Genomic DNA, 22356 nt, shown 5'->3' with positions numbered 1-22356 from the left:
AGATGCAGGAAGAGAGAACTAGGGGGGCTCACAGTTTGGTGACGGAAGTTCTCTGTGGAACACCTGCATGCTGCCCCCAAACTCTGACAACCCCAGGAGGTGGATGAGCTCCACTTTACAAGAGAGGAATGAGAGGCTCAAGAGGCAAGGTAAGTGGTCCAAGCTGCTAGACAGGGATAGAGCCAGGATTTAACTCCAGTCTGAATTCCCACCTTGGGCTTCGAGCCACCAAGAGGAACAAAGTAGGGGAGACTCTAGGAGAGAGGTGTGATGTGCGGAGAGAGAAAGAAAAGGTGCAGGTGTGAGTGGGGGGTGAGATGAGAAAACGCAGAAGAATGGGTACCCTTGGCAGGGGTACTGACCTCCCACGAACTACTAGAAAGGTTCTACATCCGCCCAACCCAATACATTAGTCACTTGTCACATGGCTACTGAGCACCTGAAATACGCCTAAATCTGAACTGAGATGTACTGAAAGCATAAAATACACTGGGAATTTCAAAGTCTTAGAAAAACAGTAACAAAAAGGTAAAATCTCATTGAAATGTTTTATCTTGATTACATGTCGAAATGATAATACTTTGGACATACTGGGATAAATAAAACATTATTAAAATTAATGTCACCTGTTCCTTTTTACTCGTTTAATGTGGCTACTAGGATATTTTGAATTGCCTATGTGGCTTTCATTATAGTTCTATTGGAGAGCGTTCATATCTTGAAACATATGGACATACATATGTAAAAATTAATCGATCTTGTGTACTTATAATTAGAACACTGTACAATATGTAATTTATATCTCAATTTAAAAAAAGGGAATGAGAACTGCGAGCCTGTAGGGATAGAGGGCTGAGAGGAAGGAGGGTGGGGGGCGGGGCCGGAGGGGCGGGGCCAGAGGCTGGCGGTCGCTCGTTACCTGGCAACCGGTGCAGCAGGTGACGTCACCGGCAGGCAGCGGCCGTTAATCTCCCTCCGGGAGGCGCCGGCGGGCGGGGCTGCCTTCCTCCTCCTCCCGGGGGCCGGGATGAGATCACTGTGGCGGGCAGCCGGCTGTCCCCGTGCTCCCAATAAATCGACTCCTCGCGAGCGCCGGCATCTCATGATCTCATGGCCCCGCGGGACGGCGCCGGCCGATGAGGTCACAGCCCCGCGCCCCCCAGTCGCCTGGGTCTGCACGCCGCCAGGTCCGGGCTGCGGCCACCGGGAGACCCCCGTGCCAGTACCGAGCCTAGAGACCGTGGTCATTCGGCTTCCGCGGACAAAGGAGGTCGCTGACTGTGAAAGGCAAAGCCGCCTTTTCCACTCTTTTGAGCCCTCTCTATTCACCTTCTTATTTGGACATTTATGCCCTAAGGCCATGTGTGCAGCAGGGAGTGGCCGCACAGTTGCCCCCAGACTTGAGGTCACGAGCCACACGAGGTGACTTGCCTGCATGATTTCACAGGCACGCGGTGGTGCGGTGAAGGAAGTGCTATTCTTAGCTGTCTTACAGACTGGGGCACTAAGGCTCAGAGGGGTAAGGGGCTTTCCCAGGTTACCCAGCTAGGAAAGGATGGAGCGAGGCTTTGAACCGAGATTGTGTGAATCGGCCCTTAGCCTCTCCTCTTCGTCCCCCTGGCTGTACCCCACACCTTCGCACCTTTCTTCCAGTCCTGCCTTGCTCTGATGGGAACAGTGGGAGTGGCCCATGCTTGCTGGGTGCTCACCATGTGCTGGACACCTTATTAAAAGTCACGGTTCCACATGACACACCCACTGGAGAGGTGTGATACGGATTAGTTTGCAGATGAGAACAGGAGGCTCAGAGAGGAAATGACTTGCAGAGCTGGGGTATGACTGTCCCCTACAGCCTTTCTATCACTCGGTACCATCTTCTCCAGGAAAAGATGAAGGCTTCCTGTCAACAGTGGACAAGAAACCCTGTCTCCTCTCTCCCTCCTCTAGAGTCAGCCATCAGAGGCAGTCAAAGAGGGGCCAGTGAGTCCTTTTAGAGGGCTTCACAACTCGCTTGCCAGCAGCAGGTTCGCCATCACTTACTAACTGCTCATTTACACACTTCAGATCTACAGGGAGACACACGGGCAGGGCTGACAGGGGGACAACGACATTTACCGAGCGCTGTGATGAGCCAGGCATTGAGTCAGGGACTATTACCAAGGGCGAAGGTGTGAGGGGGTAATTTCCAGTTCCATTTTGCTGATGAGAAACCTGAACTTTTTTAACCGAAGTCAGATGGCAGGGAAGTACAAGTGTGAGGTCGGATGTCATTGCCACAGAGAAATGAGTTTCCCTAAATGAGTCCTCCCTGAGCTGTTTTCCTTTCTGCCCAGTGCTTATTGCCAATTGAAGTTTTATGTTTGTATGTCTCTTTGTTTAATGGGGATCTCCCCAACTAAAGGAAAGCAGGGACCCTGTCTGTTTCGCTCACCACTGCATCCCCACACTTAGGCTGTGCCTGTCATGTACAGTCGACAGGGAAATATTTTTGGAGCGAGTGGCTCAGGCTGGTGGGCAACGCTGATACTCCAACCCAGGTTTGTTTGCGCAGAAAGCCTGGGCTTACTCCATACTTTCTAGGAAGTCTAAGCCTCTTGGCACCTGTACCTTACAGTAACATCCCTCTGGTGCTCACTCAGAGCCTATTAATTGTTACTTTACTGCGGTACTGACAAGCGTGAGGTCCCGGTTCCCCAACCAGCCGTGTTCTTGCTTGGTAACGGAGAGGGGAGGGCAGGAGGAGGAACTTGGTCACTAGATCACTAGTACATTAGGTGTGGAAGGGAGGAAGTTGTACAAGCTTATGCCTGCTCTGGTCTTTCATAATAGCTCTGCAAAGAAGGAGATGAAAAAACTACAAAAAACGAGACTCCAGGAACATGAGGGAACGGAAGACACAAAAACTGGGTTTTTTATGGGCAAAGTGAGGGAGGGCGATGGATGGAACCCAGGAGGCAGGCACATATAGTGCTTCTATGGCACTATTCATCTTCTACTTTTTAAGCTGAGAATATGAGAGTTTGTTATTATAATTTCTTGATACCTTACATGTGTTATTTTTTTTTAAAAAGCCACAAACTGAAAATTTGCTTGCCCACTTTTTAAACTGACCCCATGAGGCAGGGGGCAAATTAGCACCCCCAATTTGTGTATGAGGCTCCATTTCTGAGAAGCTCATCATTTGAACTGAGATCATGGGGTGAATAGGTGGGATTCGAAGCCAGGTCTGTGGGATGGATGTAGGCATGGGTGGTCCTGCCTCCTGGTAATGGGAGACTCAATTTTAACAACCACAGGTGGTGAAAAGCCTGCCAGCTTCTCCCTCCCACCCCCAATTTCCTATAGAGGTCTTCTCTCTGTTCTTCTGGCTTCCATGCCCAGGATGAGGAGGAGCCCAGAAAGCACACTAGTGGCTGGGATTGGCCTCCGGTGCTGTGGTCCCAGGGGCCAGCTGACAAAGAATCCCTGGGGCCAGGCTGCGGCCCTATAGGAGTCACGAGGCTGGAAGGAGGAATCTGCCCCTCGGCAGCAGCAGTCCCCAGTTTCATTGGCTGTGGTGCCCTTGACTCGAGAGCCTTGGCCCGATGGGTGAAAAGGTCCCAGGCCACGTGTCCCAGCAACATGCACATCAGGAGCTTCTTTACAAACAGGGCCCTGCTCCCCGGGACCCAGGAGAGGCCTCATTATAAGGTGTTGATGATTAAGCCTGAAGTGGCCTGGGACCCTGTTAGCTGCACAAAGGTGGCCTCTGCCTCTGTCCCAGTCCCAGGTGAATGGATGTGCTTATCTGTCCCCATGTCAGCTACAAGCGCAGGCACAAACGCTCTGGGCCACAACTGTCCAAGCCTGTCTGCCTCCTAAAGCACTAGGGCTCGGGTGCGAGGGAGAGGGAGGCAGAGAGGGGCAGAAAGTGCCTCCTCTCCTGGGGGTCTAGAGCCTGTGACTTGGAACTAGACAGACAGGGCCCTCAAGGGCAGGTCTGTCCTTTTCCTGGGAGGGTGACTTTGCCCATCACTCACCACTCTGGGCCTCAGTTTCCTCATCTGCCAAGTGGGGAATGTGGTAGGCTGAATAATGACCTCCCAAAGACATCTGCACCCTAATCCCTGGAACCTGCAAATATGTTACCTAGCACGGCACACGGAATTTTGTGCACATGCAGGCATGATTCAGAAGAGGACTTCGAGGTGGGGAGATTATCCTGGAGTATGTGGGTGGGAGCCATGAAGTCCCAAGGGTCCTTATCAGAGGGAAGCTGGAGACATCGAGTAAAGGAGGCAAAGGCTGGGAACACGTGCTTTGACAATGGACAAAGGGGCCACGAGCCAAGGAATGCCAGCAGCCTCCAGAAGCTGGAAGAGGCCGGGGAACAGACTCTCCCCTAGAGCCTCCGGGAGAAACCGTCCCACTGATGCTTGGACATGAGCCTCATGAGGCTGATTTTGGACTTCTCCAAAATACATCTGTTGTTTCTAGCTGCCAAATTTGTGGTAACGTTACAGGAGGAACAGGGAATGGATACAGGGAAGAAACAGTTTCCACTGTCACGAGGACAGCAGCAGGATCAAGGCCTGTCCCCGCAGGGCTGGCTCCACGGCAGGATGGCAGGAGGCCAGAAGGCAAGCCTGGGCTGAGAGTGGCTCCTGCTGCTTCTCCCAACATCCCTCCTACCACTAGGACTGGCTACATCATTTGGGATGCTCAGTGGAAAATGAAAATGTGAGGCCTCTTGTTAAAAAATCATTGAGAATGTCAAGACAGAGCCGCAGAGCAGAAGGCCAGGTGTGGGGCCCGTCTGCAGAGTGTGCTCGCCCATGATGCTGGCGCGGCCCCCCCGTTCCGATCCAGCCGTGCTGGTGTGCTGCTCCCTCAACTCCCCGAGCCTCCACGCCAGGGCTTTGGCACACGCTGTTCCCTCTCTTGCCTGGAATATTCTTCCCCAGGTACCTGCAAGGTATACGCCCTTGCCTTTCTCAAGTCTTTGTACGCCTGCCACCTTCTCGGCGCGGCCTTCTCTAACCGCCGTCTTTAAGGGAGCAGCCCTGCCACGACGTTCTGCTGGCCTTTTCTCCACCTGCCATATTGTTTATTCATTTCAGCATCTTCTTTACATCAAGTCCCTTGAAAGTGAATACTGGGTCTATTCCCTGCTGTAAATAGAACCTCATACAAAGCCTGGCACAGCGTAGGTGGTAAAAAAATACTGGCTGAGCGAACGCGTAAGAGGACGGATGAACGTAAAGGGACTAGGACGGAGGTGGGCACGTAGTATGTGAGCCGTAACTGACTTTTGCCATGTTGCAATGACCGTATTATCAGGTGCTGTCATACGTGCAGGGCCCCCTTTCCTCTGCTTACTTTTGTTTTTTCCCACTAAATGCTACATCGTGGCTACCACTGACTGAGCTGCAGCGATTGGAAGGCTTTGCCCACAGGCGCGATCCTGTTAATCTTCACATCGGTATGACTCTCATCCCTTCTCTACCTGTGACGAAACTGCGGCTTACGGAAGTCCACTGACTCACCCGAGGTCCCCGGGCTGTTAAGTGGAGCAGCCGGGATGGGACCTGCCTGTTCGACGCCAAGTCTAGTGAAACCCTCTAGACTGACTGCACCCGGCCTGCCTCAGAGAACACAGGCCTGTGCGACACTCTCGACTGATTCCTGCGTTCGACCTGTATGTTCTGAGTACCTACTACGTGCGAAGCACTGTGCTGGGATAAAAAAACATCAGCAACCTGGTTTCTGCTCTTACCAAGCACGAAGTCTGGGGGGGGTGGGTGTGGGGACAAGCCAGGGGACAAGCCAGGGAACAAGTCAGCACTCACAACATTGCCTGAGGCACTAAAAACAGAAGTGACCCAGGGACTATGGGACCATACAGGAGAGTTGTCCAACCCTACCCAGGACCAGAGTCCAGTCTAGGCTTCCCAGGGGAAGTGAGGTATAAACAGGGACCCGAGGGCAATTAGGGGTCAGGCAGACGGGGCCAGGGGCTGGGGAGACAGAGTTCCCAGCAGAGGGAACAGCCATTGCTAAGGCCTGGAGGTGACAGAACAAAGAGCATGATGGGGGAAGAGGAAGGACCTAGAGAAGTTCAAAACATCTGGCAGGTGACGGATGAGACGAGGCACAGGCAGGCAGGTGTTCAAAGACTGGCGTGCCTCTGAGCGGCCTCAAGATGACAGACAACGCACTAAAACCTAGAGGGGTGACGGTTCTCCCCTCTTAAACTAGGGACAGCCCTAAACACAGAAGCCTGGCCACAGGCCCCCTCCTAGTGTGGGGATAAGTCTCTCCCAGTAACTAACACCAAGCCCCAGGTGCCTGTAGCAGCCTAGTCAAGCCCCCAAAGGGACAGAGCACACCCCTCCCCTTCTCCATTCTGGCGCCTCCCCCTACGCCCGCATCTCTGCTGCCATTACTTACTGTGAATGAGGACTTATCCTCGCGGCAAAGACTTGGCAGGCCCTGAGAACCCTGTGCTAATAATAAGCCTTTAAATCCATGACCTTGTCCGCCCCTCACTGGGCCCCTCCCTGAGGCAGGTACAACTACCTGTCAGCCCCATCGTAGATGTGGCCACGGAAGCTCGAAGCTGTGAACTCACTGACCTGAGGATACACAGCTAGTCAGATTCCAACCCAGACGTCTCTAAGACGCAGCCGAGGGCTGGGCATATATAGGGAATTAGGAAGTGTAACATTTCTCTCCTTCTTTGGCCCGTTCAAGGTCTGACTTTGGCACTTCTGGGCCCAAAAAAGAAGAGCCAGAAGTCTGCCAAGCCTTAGTGGGCTCTCAGCCTCTGAGCAACAAGGCCTGGATTTAACCTCCAACCCCCAATCTGCAACCTGCGACAGAGTCCTGACCTGTGAGGGTCACGAGGAGAATGCACAAAAAGAAAAACGTAGACCGTAGTTCCCTCGTACCCTCGGGGGATGCGGTCCCAGACGGGCGGCGGATGCCCGCAACAGTGCAGAGTACCAAACCTAAACACACTAAGTTTCTTCTTATACACACACGTATGATGAAGTTTAATTTACACACGAGGCACAGCAAGAGATTACCAACAACAACAAAACACTTGTAGCAACACGCTGTAATAAGAGTCATGTGATTGTGGTCTCTACGGTAACCGAGCTGATAACCAAAATGGCTACTAAGTGACTGACAGCAGGCCAGGTAGCCCAGGAGACCTCAACGTGGACACGTGCTGGACGAAGGGATGATTCACGTCCCGGCTGGACGGCGCAGGATGACGCAAGATTTCATCATACTGCTCACTCAGACGGGCGCACAACTGAAAACTTATAAATGGTTCATTTCTGGAATTTTCCATTTAATATTTTTGGACCACGACTGGCTGCGGGTAACCGAAACGGTGAAAAGGGAAACCATGGGTGGGGGCGGCCTACAGCGTGCACACACACGGAGCTTCCACTGCGTGTCGGGAACTGCTGAAAAGCACCCCACCTGCACTGTCTGAACTTATTGGTTAGCTCACCTCAAGTCTCCCCTAAAATCCTGAGAGGCAGACAGCAGTACCTGTTTTACAGATGAGGAAACTGAGGCACGAAGTGGGGCAGTGCCTGGCTGGAGGCGACACAGATGGAAATGGCAGAACGAGGGTGCAAACTGGGACCTGCTTGCCTCCGCAGCCCCAGATCACCTCTGAAACCTTTCTGGACACGCTGAAAGTCAAGAAATGTAAGCAGTGGGCTTCCCGGGGCCAGATCCCAGGTCCAAGCCCCTTTCTTCTCCCCAGGGGCAGAGGAACTTCTGGGGGAAACGTGAGCCGGGACAGCCCCACCCACAACAGTGAATGCCAAGGACAGAAAAACTGTGGAGAGGCCGCCCCAGCACAACTCCAGGTCCCCGCTCAGGGAGAGGAGGTGAAGGGGATACTTTCTAGGCCACCTCAGGGAGCCCGGCAGCCTCCCTAATCATTTAGCTGGAGAAGAGCAAAATAATCACCACTTAACTGGCTAATTACTCCCCGCAGCAGCCCAGATAGGGGTTGCCACCTCATTCCCACAATGTGGCTGGGATAGGCGGGGCCTGAGAGCCAGGGACTGGGGTCTCCCTGCCTTGTCCCATATACAAATTCATGCCAGCCACCTATACACATCGGCTGTTTGTCTGACAGTCACCACACACCTACCAGGTGTCACTCTGCCTAAGCAGAGCATGGCAGATATCATCCTTGGAGATGTTTAACAGTTACCTGGAAAAAGGCACAAGCCAAACTGTTCCCACTTCTGTGCTCCGGTTCCGACTGTCCCCTCTCCTGGCGTGCCCTTTTGGCTTTGTTTGCCTGGCTACCTACCACCCACCCTTTAGAACTCAGTTCCAAGGTCACCCCATCTAGGGAGACTTTGCTCAGGGCTGGGTTAGGCGCTCCTTATCTGTTTTCCTAGAGGGCCCTGGAGTTAACTACCTGTAGCCCCACAGGACTGTGAACTCTGATCTCAAAAGCCCCAGGTCTGGGTAGCTGCCATGCCTAGCAGGATACCTAGCACCCTGTTGTTGCACAGTAAATATTCATAGAATGAATATATGACTTGGTTAAATCACGTGACCTGAAACCAGTAACTCTGGGGCCTTAGTTTCTTCTTGGGTAGACTACGAAGGTCTTTCTGGGTCTCACAGTCTGTGAACAAGAGGGCAGGGGTGTTGTCCAGCCTCTGAGGGATTGGAGAGGCCTCTGGAATGTTCTAAGTGGGATTAATCATTGTGGGTTGGCCCCAGTCAAAGCCAGGCCAAAGGCTTTTGAGTTCCCCCAGCCTCAGCCCAGGAGGCTGGTGTACACATTCAAGTTCCCGCCACCTGCACGGAACTTAAGGGAGACTCTGGCTCCCCTAAGCCAAAAGGGGGCTTTGGAAGAATACTGGCTTATCTCAGGCTTCAGAGGAGCTCTGGACCACCAGGCCACCCCACAGCCCGAGTGGAAGGACCTCTCCCCTTGACTAGAGTGTCTCCAACTTTCGCACACGTGTGAATCTGGTTAAAAGGCAGACTGACCCGTGATGCTGCTCCCTGGTGCTGAAGGAATGGATACGCCCAACCTCTGTGTTCCCTGGTTCCTGGGGGAGGCTCCAGGTGCCCGCCCACGGTTTTCACTGATGGGCTGGGAAGCCGGCTAGGGGCACCGGGAACAGCCACGGTCCCGGTCCTGCTGGTCCCGAGTATCCAGTGATTCCCAGAGAAGGGCAGGCCTTGGGATGGGGCGGCCGCCCTAAGAGGGGTTGACTGCAGCTGGGATGGAGCCGGGGCCAGCTCTCTCCACTGTGACCATCGGTGAAAGGTATCATCTTTCAACCTGGAAAGTGATTTGCAAAGGCCCAGTGCTGGGGAGAGGGGGGTGGCAGGAGAGTTTAAATAGCAGCTGTGTTCCTAATTTCCCCAGGAGGAGGCCTGGCCGCCCCTCCTCCGTGCTGAGTGTTTGCCATTAAAAACAAACAGTATCATTTGGTTCAATATAAAATGAATTAAAGGAAATTAAACCGAAGGGGCCATGTGGCAAGCCTTGTCTCCCATTGTCTGAGGCCGTTTTTCATCTTCCCCAGTGGGGAACGACAGCTTGGGGGGTGTGGAACTGAGCAGAACTAGATAAATAAATAAATAACACAAAACACCCCCCCCCCAACCCCAACCAGGTGGAAGCTGGGGTTTGGGAAATCCCAGGTGCCCGCTCAGACCCTGTCCCTTCTGTGTCCCTTGGCGGTAGAATGTAGCCTTTGAGAGTCTCCCAGGGAACAGAGTGAAGGAAAACAAAACAAAACAAAACATGATCAACGACAAAAAATGATGCGCGGCCCTGAGACAGAGGGGGGCAGGGTAGCGAAGCTTCTGGACCAGAGGGCCTGGGAGATGAGGGCGTGCGGCGGCTGGACTGGCGGGGAGTGATTCTGACCGTCCCTTGGCCACACAGGGTAGTTGCTGCTGCTGTCTGAGCTGGGGTGACCCGTCAGCAGGGCAGGGGCGGGGAAAGGTGGGCAGAGAGGACTGCACAGCAGTCCAGAGTGGGAGTTCTGGGACTGGACTGCCGGAGTTCACATCCCAGCCCTGCCACTTACAGCTGTGCGCTCTTGGTGAGTCACTGACCCTCTCTGTGCCTCAGTTTCCTCATCTGCGAATCGGGGATAACAACTAGTTTACATCTACGAAGCACTGAGAACAGTACTAGGCACGTTAGCTATTTGTTATTACTCTATTATATTATCATAGAATATTTTTTAACATTTTTATTATGGGTCTGCTGGCATCTGGAAGACCTAGCTTCAGTCACAGCTCTGCCACAGACTTGCTGTGTGACCCTGGGTAAGGGAACACACCTTGCGGGACCTCGGGTCCCTCGTCTACAATCATTCTGGGACAGAGTCTGCCCTTGCCTCCCGACGTCCACTCTCCCCTTCCTCCTCCAAAGTAAGCGTCCTGATTGCTGCTCAGGTCCGCTGGCACCCGGCCCAAAGAAGCTGCTCCCTAGCGCCCCACGTGGCAACTGTGACTAAGCAGTGGCCGATGCGAAGTAAGCGAATGCAACCGGAGCAATTTTGGGGAAGTCACCTACAAAGGGAGAGGAACACTCAAAAACCCTTAGTAAAACTGGCGCGCGGAGCCCAGAAGCGCATCAGAAGGGAAATACGCCCTGATCCAGCGGGGCTTGTTCAGAGAATGCAAGGCTTAGTAGTTCTTCATGTGAACGGCTCTAAGGAGAAAAAAAATTGAATGACTTTTGATCCAAGTCAACAACCATGTTTTCTTTTAAAAATTTCAGTAAATTGGACTGGATGAACACTTCCTGGGCCTCTGGCCCCAGATTAGCATCTTGTTTAAGGGGTGTTTGTGGTGGTTCATTGTTACGTTTCAATTTAGGGCACAGTATCCAGTTTTGCAATTTCGATGTTGCTTTGAAGCTATTTTGTAAATATGGTTAATATCTATAATCGACTGACTTTAAGTAAAGGAGATGATCCTTGATAATCTGGGTGGGCTTCATCCAATCCCCTGAGAGGCCACAGAGTTCTGCAGATGCCAGAATGGTCCATTGTCTCTGCAAGGAACAACTGAAGTTAAGGCTTGGGCTTCCTCTTACACTCTGATTGGTAGAGGCTGCTTGGGTTGCTGTGTTGAGAGAGGAATCAAGGCGAGGCGAAGCCATGACAGGTTCGTGATGCCTGACACAGGCACAGGTTGGCAAACGGCAGCTCCTAGGCTGTTTGCCATTTCAGACCTCATACTTCTCCAGGGAATAGTTTGTATACTTAGCTACCAACTGGAAGCAGAGCAAAGGACAGAACAAATCGTAGGGATCGGTGCGATCACAGGGGGCCTTGTTGGCTTGCCTGCTGCCTTTGGGGAGGACTAAAAGTCAGCCTGGCAATTTCGAATAGTCGGGTCCTTAAAACTGACGTGTGGCCAAACTCACTGCTGCTGGTTTCCAGCAGAGCCTCCTGGCCAGATGTCCCCCCTTGGCATCTTCTAGCTCCCCAAAGGTCTGTCTGCTGCTGAATACCGACTTCTCTCTTAGACACAGCCCTCCTGCAAAGCCCAAACTGGAAGGAATTAGGAGTGCCAACTCCAGGCCAGGGTTAGCAAACTTATTATTCAAGGGCCAGACACTTCATAACTTAGGCTTTGTGGGTCTTCCAGACTCTGTTGCCACTACTCAGCTCAGCCCAGGCAATATGTAAATGATGGGCGTGGCCATGTTCCACTAAAACTTTATTCACCAGAACACGTGCTGGGTCCACAGGCTGTAGTTTGCCACCCCCTGACCTCGGTTCTGCAGCATGCCGTACCCCTCAGTTTGAGGGTTCCATGGTGAGAAGTTGGGGAAATGTCAAACAAGATGAAACGAGCTTCCTGGCTGCAGGCCTTCTCAGAGCCTTCACTGAGTTGCGTGCCAGGGGTGACTAATGTGCACAGTGTCCCCCGAAGGCATCTGACCACGGAATGCTTTTCAATAAAATGCCCACTATCACGTTCGCAAGGCCCCCGCATCATAGTTTAGTAAGTGGTATTTTGTTCCATCGGATTTGGGCTAGATTCTGACTTTCTTGCTTGTTTTAACCTATAAATGGATAAGTGCTAATGCTCCTGATCGTCTTTAGAAAAGCAATAATGAACTAACAGGCACTGGTATTATTTTAACAGGGTTATGAAGTCCGGATACTCCGCTTTTTAAAGACAGACCCTGGGGCTCAGCGAGGTTACTCCAGGTCCCAGAGGCAGCGGGCACCGGGGCCAGAATTTGAACCTGTTAAATTTCAGAGTCTGTGCTCTTTCCGTGACCCCGCAGCAGCGCTTCCAGGGAAAGACGATTTCTCGCTTGTCCTTCTTACTTACATGCTCTAGAGTCTTCTCGGCAATGACCGAGGTGGAAGTAGTGTTTGTAAAGCATAAGGCCCACTAGCATTAGGTAATACCAGGATTAGCATCTTTGCTGTGGGCTTTCTTTTCTGCTCCAGTGAAACCTGACGACGAGGAAAGGTCCAACAGCTTCAGGAACAGCTGCAGACAGAGCTCCCGCCAGTCCGCCAGCCTGGCCTTGCTGCTCAGCGGCTGGGGGTCTCCCCTGGGTGACTGTGTCCTTGTCTGGAAAGTGGGAATAGCAGCAGCACCTAACTCACAGTGCTGTTGATGGGAGGACATGCAAAGATGCAAATAAAGCCCTTTGCAGGGCGGACACGTGAAGGAATAGGAGAAATATTACCTGTTATTCTCACTGTGATGTCTTAAGTCAAAAGAGATGGGTTTGGGCCTCAGCTTTGCCACCTACAAGGTGAATTGATGGACTGTGGACCCTCTCTGAGCCTCAATTTTATTTGTAATGTAGGTTTAAGCAGGCATGGCCATCTCCCTCACAGGGTCACTGTAACAATTTTTTTTAAAGATTTGGGCCACATCCGTGAATGAGCAGACATGTGTCCGCCCCTTGAAATTTATGGTCCAGTGGAGAGATAATAACCCAGATAATTACAGAGCGAAGTGGTTAAGAGCGAGGGAAGAGAGGGCCATAGGAAAATAAGCGAGGGGACTGATACTGTCTTAAGGCAGCGGTTTTCACCTGGTGGGCTGCAAGAATTTTTAAAGCATGCAACACCTGACTATTTAATCAGGGGCACTGACCTCTGTCCCCTTAGGTTGTCAAATAGGAAAATGACAACAGCCAACGCAGCAACAGCCGTCCAGTGTGAATGAATCAAAATTACACCTTTTGTTTGGTCAGATCGGCAAAGACTATGGTCTGTGTTTCGGTGAGCGGCGGCAGAGTCCTAGTGCTTAGTTCGTGTGTGCCGAGAGATGAAGATGGCTGAAACACGGTGCCTTCAGGGAACCGGGGGGGAGCTGACAGCTAAGTAAGCAGAGGCCAGTAGAACCACAGGATCACAGGTCCACGGAGGCTAAATAATCCACAACTACCAAAGCGTTCTTAGAGGCTCCCTTTATAAAAGCCCGCAACAGCCCTGGCCAGCGTGGCTCAGTTGGCTGGAGCGCTGCCCCATGACTGAAGGGTTGTGGGTTTGATTCCCAGTCAGGGCATGTGCCTGGGTAGCGGGACTGATCCTCGGTCCAGGTGCGTAAGCGAGGCAACCAATCAATGCTTCTCTCTTCCTTCCTTTCTAAAACAATGAAGAAATGTCCTTGGGTGAAGATCAAAAAACCCCCATAATAAAGCTAAACAGTTTCCACAATAGAAAATGCAGCTGTGAACAAGCTAACTTGTATAGATTGCACAATCTGAGCGCCACAATCAAATCCTGACATTCCCCTTTGAGGTAGTACGCTGTACACCCCCCAAAATTTTCCACTTTAATCCCCAGAACGGTGACTAGGATGAGATATTTCACTTGGATGATGTTATATTATAAAAAGAGTTTTGCAGATGTAATTACGGTGACTCATCAGTGGACTCTGAGCTCATCAAAAGGGAGACTATCCCAGTGGGTCTAATCTAATCACACGAGCCTTTTAACAGCAGAAGGGAAAGTCGGGCAGAAAAGAAGCAGGAGCAGAAGGGACTCCACGTGCTGTCATCTCTGGCTTGAAGATGGAAGAGACCACGCGAAATGACCACAGAATGGCCTCTGGGAGCTGGGAGGAACCCCTGGTGACAGCCAGCAAGCAAATGGGGCCCCAATCCTGTAACTGCACAGACCTGAATTCTTCCAAAAACCTGAATGAGCCTGGAAATAGATCCTCTTCCAGAACCTCCAGGTTGGAGCCCAGCCTGGAGGACACTTGGACTCTGACCTTGAAAGACCCTACGCAGACAGCACAGTCACACCCCCCTAGCTTCTGACCTGCAGAGCTGTGACTCACGAATGGGTGTTTTTAAAGCTGCTAAATTGGTGGTGATTTGTTAGGTAGCCATGGAAAACTAATAGTCTGTTATTATGTCACGTTACAGATGAAGAAATGAAAGCAAGCAGACGAGGTGCAGGGCCACACAGCTGGTAAATGTCAAAGAGCTTCTCAAACAGGATGTGAACCCAGGCCCTCCGGCTTCTAACCATCATGCTGCTTTCTGTATGTATGTGCCTGGAACGATCTCCAACATAAATGGTTAAATAAAATTAAAAAAACAAACTTGGAGCTGCCTTCGAATGTTGCTGTGTATATGTAAAGATCAGGTGGGAAGGACATATACATGCATCTGTTTGCACAGTTGACCTTCGAACAAAATGAGAGTTAGGGTCACGGACCCCCTTGCACCATCAAAAATCCGTGTATAACTCTGGACTCCCTGAAAACATAACTACTAACAGGCTACTGTTGACTGGAAACCTTACCGATAACATAAACAGTTAAAGAACACACATTTTGTGTGTTACTTGTATTATATACTGTACTGTTACAATAGAGTAAGTTAGAGAAAAGAAAATGTTACTAAGAAAATGGTAAGAAAAAGACATCTACTGTACTCATTGAAAAAACCCCATGTATACACGGACCCACAAGGTTCACACAGGTGTTGTCCAGGGTCGACTGTGCGTGCGCACAACTGCTGGGAAAAGATGCCGGGAGGACGTATCTCCCAGGAGAGGAGGTGGGTGTCTGGGCACAGGAGAGGGGAGGAAATTCTCCACCACACACTGATGGTGGAGTTTCGACTTCTGGACCCTGTGACTGCATAACCAATCACAAAAATAAAGTATCCTCAACAAACGGGGGGGATGGTAAAACGCTGGGAGACTTCTGAATGGCTGTAAGGGCACTCTCAAAAGAGCCCAGGACTGCAGGTAATGGTACATAGGTGTACAGGTTTTCTCGGGAGGCCGTCACGGGGAACTGCAGCCTGGAGGGCTGATGCAGACATGACGGCCATCTTCTCCCTGTGTCCCCACATGGTCGTCCCTCTGTGTGTCCACATTTCCTCTTCTTATAAGGACACCAGCCATTAGATTAGGGCCCATTCATTTTAAATTAATTACCTCTTTATCGACTCTCTCTCCAAACACAGACAGTGTGAGGTGATGGGGTAACAGGCCTTCAACATGTGCCTTCTGACCGGGCACAATTCAGCACACAACAGCAGGGCAGCTGAGGCAGGGCCGTAACGCAAGTGTTGGTCCCAGGGCTTCTCAACCTCTGCACTGCTGACATTTGGGGCTGGATCGTTCTCATCTGTGTGTGTGGAGGGGGGAGAGGGCTGTCCCGAGAGTTGTAGGATGTTTAGCAGCATCCCTGGCCTTTGCCCACTAAACGCCAGTACAGCACCCCCTCCTGGTTGTGACAACCAAAAATGTCTCCAGGAATTGTCGAATGTCCCTGTTGCTGGGACCGCTGCTTTGACCCCTGCTAGCCCCACTGTGGGGAGTAAGGGCAGGTGCAGCTGGCCCTTCGAGAACTTCTGTGTCTACATGCTCAGAACGGTGTGCTGGGAGGACCACAGACCTGCGGAACCCAGACCTGGCCTGGCGTAGACAGGTGTCTGCTCAGGGGCATGGGGAGAGAGGGGAATACTTGACTCCGGGACAGAAGAAGATGCAATCAATGGGAACCACCAGAAGCTATGATTTCAGAGGTGGGAAGGGCTCCCCTTTTCATATTTTCATGGGAAAGACAGAAAGTTGGTCCAATGTTCATTTTTTGGCGAAAACAGTTCAGCTAAGCCTTTTCTTGTCTTGGAAACAGCTAGTCCTAGTAACTCCCCAGTAAGTAGATACCTGGCCATCTCCCTTCTGATAACCTTAAGGGGATGAAAACAACCACTTTAGCGATGAGGAAGCTGGGGGCTCCAGAGAGTGAGGTCACTTGCCCAAGATCACACAGGTAATAAGTTCAGGGGTCTGGATCTGAACCCAGTTTCGCTGGCCCACATTGGGTGTTCCTTCTCCTCTGCAGTGCTGTCTCCATTTCATGGCCACCCACCAGAAAGTTCTTCAAAGAAATGCCTGCTTTTACTTTTTCTCCACCTGAGAAATGCATGGAATGACAGCTGCTTGCTACCCTTACTCTTGGGAGGTTGAACCAACCTTGTCCGGAGAATATTCTAGAACAGTGCTGTCCATGGAATGTTCTATGATGATGCTCATGTTCTCTGTCTGAGCTGCCACTAGCCATGTGTGGCCATCGAGCACGTGAAACGTGGCTGGTATAACCGAGAACTGAATTTCAAGTTTAATTAATTTAAACAAAAAGAGCCTCAGGCGGCTTATGACGGTCATATTAAACAGAGCAGGTCTAGAACCCTGGTGCAAGAGTATTTCCTTTTAATAAAGGAAGGAGTAATGCGGACAAGTCCAAATTCTAATTATTATGACCATTTACAGTAGAAGTTGGAGTCTATGATTCTGGGACAAGAGATTGGCCTTCTTAACTAGTTTGGGTTAGATTAATACAAAAACGAGCTTCATCTGCAGAGATGGAGGTAAGAGAGTGAAGTTGGATGGCACCTTACTTATGGTTACATTCTCAGGGTCCAGCATCTTCGGGTCCTGGGCAACATCAGTGGCGTTAATAAGCGAAGGGGAGCCAAGGAGAGCTCTGGGTGGTGGGGAAGCAGCAGGCTGGTTTGAACCGTTGGTGGATAATTAACACGAGGCTCCTTATTCAGAGGCTCCTTATTCAGCCCATCGTATCTATTGTGCATTTCCTGGGAGTCGAGACAGACCTAATGGGACAGACCTAAAGGGCCTCACTCTCAGGAGTCCACACTCCAGCAGGGGGCGGTAGGAAATGAACACAAAGCCACCCCATCATCTCAGATACCAGTACGTGCTAGAAAGGAAGTAAAATGGTGGAGTGATACTGCAGGTTGACGGCCACTTTTCAACAGGGTGTTCAGGGAGGGCACAGGGTCTCAGAGGAAATGACATGGGAACGAGCCTTCACTGATAGGTCGCAGACGGCCGTGGGAGCACAGGGAGGACTTCCCCGGACACAGGGAGCAGCAGTGCAAAGGGCCTGAGAAGGAAGGCGCTGGCGCACTGAGGGTACCGCCAGGCTACCATTGGCTGGTCCAGAGTGAGCAAGGGACCAGAGTGAGGAGGTTGGAGACGTGGGTGAGAGCCAGACCAGGCAGGGCCGAGATGTACGGGTTATATGAGTTATCCGGATTTATGATGACAGGTGGCCGCCCTAGACACCCGGGGAGGCGTGAGGGTTGGCACGGAGGTTGGAGATCAGTGGTCACCACCGTTAACCCCACACCCGTTTTGGCCAGCCGACGGCCATGGCTCTCCTGGGAGGCCCAGGTGGCAGAGGATTCTGAACAGATCCTCGGTGTCAGAAGGCACGCGGGAATTGGCGGCCCCCTCAGCCTCACACGTCAGGGACTGTGGGGCCATCAGGCAAACCCGAACACCAGAAGCCCTTCCAGGATGACGGCTGTAATATTAAAAACCCACCCACCCTCGCAGTGGGTGGCGTGGAGGCGCAGGGCGGCGCATCTGCGCCGTGAGCCATTAGGCGCCCCTGACAGATGTGCTCTTCCCCCCCGCCCCCCAGCTGCAAATGAAGACCCGTCCTTTTCTGCTGCCCAGACAAGGATTGATGAGGATTCGGGAGAGCACTCAGACAGGCAAGGAAAGGCTGTGAACCTTTCCCAAGCCTGCAATTTATCTTGAGAAGACTATTCACATCACTTTTTACAGGCTGGATTACGCTCTGACCTGGCACATTAATCTCGCCGAATAAAATAGTAATAATCAGAAAAAGGGAGCTGGACAGTTGCCAAGGGGACATTAATAACTGTCGCCTACACCTCGGTGGTGCAGGGACAAGGTGCCGGGTGCCATCTCCGCCCCTCGCCCCCGGCAGTGCCCAGTTGAAGGAGAAGGAAGTGAGGTAGGTATGGCCTGAACTTGGGGAGATTTTGTATAGATGGTGCCCGGGAACTCCACTCCTCAGTCAGCTCTGCAGAACCTCCCTAACAAGTCCGGGGAACTCAGATGGGAGGAGTATTGTCTAGTAATTCAGAGCAGGGGTTCTGGAGTCAGACTTCCTGAGTTCAAATCCCCACTCAGCCACCTCCAAGCTGTGTGGCCTTGGGCTGCTTTCTCGGCCTTTCACTGTGTTTGTTTTCTCCTCTGAAAAACGGGGATAAAAACAGCACTTGCCAGGAGTGCCGAATGGTGTAGCTGCTGTGGGAAGCAGTTGGGTGGTTCTTCAAAGTCAAACAGTCACCTTAGGACCGAGAAAAATTGTGTTCAGAGAGATACTTGTCCACGAGCATTCAAAGCAGCATTCTTCACAATAGCCCCAAAGTGGAAACGACCCAAATGTCGGCCAAGAGATGAATGAATACACAAACGGTGGTCTGGCCACATAATGGAGTATCATTCAGCCACAAGAAGCGATGACACAGGCTACAGTTACGGGTGAACCTTGGAAACATAACGGTAAAGGGGGGAAGCCGGATACAAAAGATCACATGATGTATGATTCCATTCACATGCAATGTCCAGAATAGGTAAATCCACAGACAGAAAGCAGACTCGTGGTTTCTGGGGGCTGGGGGGAGGGGGAGTGACTGCTAATGGGTACGAGGTTTCCTTCTGGGCTGATGAAAGTGTCTTGGGATGAGACAGTGGTGATGGAGCCGCGACACTGTGAATGCAGTGAATGCCGCTGAATTGTACACTTTATAATGATGACTCGTAAATTTTATGTGAATTTTATCTCAATGGAGAAACCTGCAACACAGCAGCACCTGCCTTGTAAGACAGATGTCGGGAGGGAACGAGTTTGAGCCTCCCTGGCTCAAACAAAGGGCCGACTCCCCACTTGAGCTGCGCCTAATGCTATCAGCATTGTTACTATGAGGTTTGCAATCCCTGGCAAGTTATTTAACTCAGCTTCTGTTCTGTGAAAAGAGATATCAACAGCATCTACCCCCGTCCAGAGTTGTTAAGATTAAACAAGACAATGCCTCCAGTAGATGGATTTTTGTCTACTTGGTTCACTGATAATCCCCAGTGTCCAGAACAGTGCCTGGCACATAGACGGCGTTCAGCCAATACTCCTCGAACAAACGGCACTGCCTAATGCTGCGCCCGGCTCCCAGTGTTGTTTAGCCATGCTTAGCTGGAGTGACTACTACTAGTTTGACTGCCGGGTTTCTTTGGTCCTTTCTAGCACAGGGAAGCAAGTACTCCTTGGCCTGGTGGATTTCTGTGTCCTTGTGACAGAGGTGTTCGAACACCCACCACATACAAGAGGTTTGAGCTGAGCTGAGAATACAAAATAAGCTCTCGCTGCTGTTACAAGAGGAGTGGTGAAGGGTTAGTGTAGCTGATGAGACTGTCAACACATCCATCCATCCATCCATCCATCCATCCATCCAATCACTTGCCTACCCATCCACCCAACTATAATACATACATACAACGAACACGTTGGTGTACATATCAGATACTAGTGATCCATCAACAAACAAGCTAGATGCATCCATTTCCTGCTGGCACAGAGGTTACGCTCGAGCAGGGAAGGCAGACAACTAGACAAGCAATTACAGTCAGGGTGGTGAGGCCTGGAACAGGGGGAGGACAGGGCGCTGCGAGAGTCCTCGGCAGGGGCACCGTCCCTAGCCTGAAGGGAAGATTCCTAGGAGGCTGTGATCTGCAGGAGCAGGAATTAGTCAAGATGTGAGTCAGGGACAGGTTCTTTGAGGCAGGAGGATCGGGGTGCAGTGGGTAGGAGGCAGGGCCACACACCGCCCACTCTGGCAGCTGTACAGGGGAGTTAGCATGCAGTGCCTCAGTTTTCTCATCTGGAAAATGGGGTAAGAGCATCTAGCACATGTCAGATTAGTTAACGTAAGCAAAGAAAAGGAAAAAGTAGGGTCTGGCTGGAGCACAAAGAACAGGGCTGAGGGTGGGGGTGGGAGAGAGGCAGTGGAATGAGTACAAGTGCCAGTGGTGGGAAGCCAGCGGTGCCAAAGGTCTGGGAAGCCTTCCCTGCTTCTTCTCCAGGCGGTGACCAACCCACCCCTCCATGTGTCCGCATACATTAAGTCTCCCTATCGTTTCCACACATCTTGGGCCTCCCGTCGGCTCAGCCCAAGCGGGAGCCAGGGGCCAGAGGAGCCTGTTGACACAGTTCACCCAGGCCAGCTTCCTGGACAGACAGCAGGTTGAGAAAGGTGGAGAGAGTATCTAGAGGAGGAGAAGGAAGGCATCCTGCACAATTGTCATCCCCACTTGACAGAGGAGGGAACTGAGGCACAGAGAGGTTAAGCAACCTCTCCTAAGTCACACAGCTTGTTAATACAGAGCTAGCAGTCATAACTAATGCTTAGAAGTGTTGCGAATCATTTAATGAGTATTTGATCTGTGCTGGGCATGGGGCAAACCACTTTCTGTTTCCCACCAGCAAAAGTTGTTACGAGGTTAATACTTGGGAGGAAGGTGCTGTTACTCTCATCAGTTGACAGGTGAGACTCTCATTGGTAAGACTCAGAGAGGTTTGGTCATCTGTACGAAGTCACACAGCTAGGAAGGGGGATAGCAGGGATCTGAATGTACACATGTCCAATGCCCAAGTCCACATGCATCACCTTAGGCCACGCTGCTTCCTGGCGTCAGGTCCCTGGTACCCACCTGGTACGGCGTGAGCTCAAGGGCCAGATGATCATGGCTATTGTGACCTAGGGAGGGCACGTGGGAGGCCTCTCAGGGTTCTTCAGACCTACTGTTTCCCCTCTTGTCTTCATCTAAGCAAATCTCAACAGCCTAGGACTTTGGCTCATATGGGTAAATCACAGGTGGAGGAGGAGGGGAGTTGAAAGTGAAGTGTGTGGGGAGAGAGGGGGATAAAGTCGGACTCAGATTACCCTGGTGTGAAATAATAATAAATACCCACATCGGTCTCTATCCTCTCTCCCAGCATCCCTATTTACAAGAATCATTTGCTCTAATATTTAGTCTTTGACCCCAGTGCCTGACACACAGCTCCTCAGACTGCTGACATTTCCGGAGTGATGGGAGCATCTCCCACCGAACTCCTGAATCCTTTGAAATTTCCTGGAGCTTCTTCTGTTCTACTGTGGTGGCTCTTAGTAGACTCCTGGATGGGGGCTGGTCCCCAGAAAGACCAAGCCGTAAGTAGCAGCTTGGGACTTTCGGCGGCACCACCGGAGAGGGGAGAGGGGCTGGAAATGGAGTTACTGATTGATCGCGTCTACCTGAGGGAGCCCCCATGAAAAGACCAACAGGGTGGGGTTCAGAGAGCTTCTGGGTTGGTGAACACATATCTACACACTAAGAGGGCGGTGTACCCCAGCTCCATGGGACAGAGCTCCCGTGCTCAGAACCCTCCCAGGCCTCGTCCCCTGTACCTCTTCTTGTGGCTGTGCCTGGGTCCTTCATCACATCCTTTATTATGAATAATGGCCACACACTTAGTAACCCCCTAATAAAGCCTATGAAGTACGGTAACACGAAGACGGAGAGAGGAACGCGGCCCCGCCCATGCCCCGACTTCAGCTCAGTGGAGCCCATTTTGGAGTCCGACCTCCAGAACTGTAAGACACCAAACTGATGTTGCTCTCAGCCACTGATGTGAAGTCTCTATGTAAGATACAGGTATAATGTGCAGTCTGTAATAAAAATACATGGACTACAAAACAAATTATATTTCTAATAATTGTATGTTTAATAAATATAAAAGAGTAATTAACAAACTGGTAAATTAAGTAAGTATTTCCCTGGGTTCTGTGAGCCATTCTAGCAGACGAATGAAGGAGGAACACAGAAGGGCGGTTTTCTCATACACCTGGATGGGCAGCCAATTCCACACCAGCTCTTCCGCCAACCCGACTCTAAGCTTTCTGAAGCTGAAAAGATGGCTGTTTTCACAGCATGAAAAGCAGGAGTCTTCAGTCCACCTGCCTCTGCCTAGACTCCCTGC

General features: G+C 51.4%; 1 protein-coding gene across 3 annotated transcripts in view; it reads right to left on the bottom strand.

The window, feature by feature from the left end:
• RNFT2 (ring finger protein, transmembrane 2) overlaps nucleotides 1-22356 on the bottom strand; it is a 54726-nt gene that overhangs the window by 16140 nt on the left and 16230 nt on the right. The window lies entirely within an intron of this gene.

Source organism: Desmodus rotundus, chromosome 7, assembly GCF_022682495.2.
Source record: "Desmodus rotundus isolate HL8 chromosome 7, HLdesRot8A.1, whole genome shotgun sequence".
In the NCBI taxonomy this organism is placed as follows: Eukaryota; Metazoa; Chordata; class Mammalia; order Chiroptera; family Phyllostomidae; genus Desmodus; species Desmodus rotundus.
The sequence above is the reverse complement of the archived record's forward strand: the minus strand, read 5'-3'. Positions and strand labels throughout refer to the sequence as shown.